The following is a 1,755-nucleotide window of genomic DNA, read 5'->3' on the forward strand; positions in this document are numbered from 1 at the left end:
AGTGCCAATAATATATAAGTTATAAATTATGTGCGGGGGGGGGGCAGAGTCAGTGTGATGCAGGGGGCTTGTTTGTGAGCCCCACTGCCATGGGGAAAAACTGTTCAGGTGGCGCGAGGTTTTGGTCTTGATGGCCCGGAACCTTTTTCCAGATGGGAGTCTCTGGAATAGGTGGTGGCCGGGATGGGAAGGATCAGCAATGATCTTGCCTGCTCTCTTACTGGTCCTGGAGTGGAACAGGTGTAGGAGAGCCGGCAGGTCACAGCCGATGACCTTCTCAGCTGACCGAATGATCAGTCTGCCCTTGTCCTTGGCAGTGGAGGCAGCGAACCAGACGGTAATTGAGGAGGTGAGGATGGACTCAATGATGGCCGTGTAGAACTCGACCATCACTTTCTGCGGCATGTTGAATTTCTTCAGTTGCCGCAGGAAGAACATCCTCTGCTGGGCCTTCTTGATGATGGTGGTGATGTTCTCAGCCCACCTCAGGTCCTGTGCAATTATAGTCCCCAGGAATCTGAAAGACTCCACTGTTTTAACTGGGGAGTCGCACATGGTGAGGGGGGCGGTTTGGGCTGGGCTCCTCCTGAAGTCTGCTACCATCTCTACAGTTTTCGAAGCCTTCAGCTCCAGGAAGTTCTGGCTGCACCAGGAAGCCAGGCTGTCAACTTCCTCTCTGTAGGCGGCCTCGTCCCCATTGGAGATTAATCCAATTAGGGTTGTGTCGTCTGCAAACTTCAGGAGTTTGACAGAGGGGTGGCTGGAGATGCAGTTGTTGGTGTAGAGGGAGAAGAGTAGAGGGGAGAGCACACAACCTTGTGGGGCTCCAGTGCTGATGGTCCGGGGCTCAGAGACAAGCTTGCCCAGCCTCACGCGCTGCTTCCTGTCTGTATTAATCTGAGAGGTTAAAGCTTTTTTGTTAGAAAAAGAGTCCAAGAGATGTTGATTCTACATAAAGTTAGTGAATATTAGAGGTGGTGTGAAGAAATCTGTTAGTTGGGTACTTTTACTTCTCCCATCACGGGGTTTCCTACAGGTTTCCTCAGTGTTTCATTGGGGTCTCCTCATGGTTTCATCAGAGTTTCCTAAGGGTTTCCTCGTTGATTCCTTTGTGTTTCCTCAGTGTTCCCTCTGGGATTCCTCATGATTTCCTAAAATGTTTCTTAGGGCTTCCTCAGGGTTTATTCAGCGTTTCTCCATGGTTTCCTCATTGATTCCTTTGTATTTCCTCTGGGCTTCTTCAGCGTTTCCTCAGTGTTCCCTCTGGTTTCCTCATGGTTTCCTGGTTTCCCTCTGGGTTTCTTCAGTGTTCCCTCTGGGTTTCCTCATGGTTTTCTAAGATTTTTCTTAGGGCTTCCTCAGGGTTTATTCAGCGTTTTCCTCATTGATTCCTTAGTATTTCCTCCGGGTTTCTTTGGGGTTTCCTCAGTGTTTCATCAGGGTTTCCTGAAAGTTTTCTTGGGGCTTCTTCAGCGTTTCCTCATGTTTTCCTTTGCGTTTCCTTTGCGTTTCCTCAGTGTTCCCTTTGGGTTTCCTCATGGTTTCCTATAGGTTTTCTTCAGCGTTTCCTCAGTGTTCCCTCTGGGTCTCCTTATGGTTTCCTTATGGTTTCTTGAGGGTTTGTCAGTGTTTCTTCAGCGTTCCCTCAGGGTTTCCTACAGGTTTTATTAGGGCTTCCTCAGGGTTTGCTGAATCTATAACTGGGCAAATAGAACAATAGGAGGAGGAGGAGGAGGAGGAGGAAACCAGAAGAGG

This window comes from Hippoglossus stenolepis, chromosome 1, assembly GCF_022539355.2.
Source record: "Hippoglossus stenolepis isolate QCI-W04-F060 chromosome 1, HSTE1.2, whole genome shotgun sequence".
NCBI lineage: Eukaryota > Metazoa > Chordata > Actinopteri > Pleuronectiformes > Pleuronectidae > Hippoglossus > Hippoglossus stenolepis.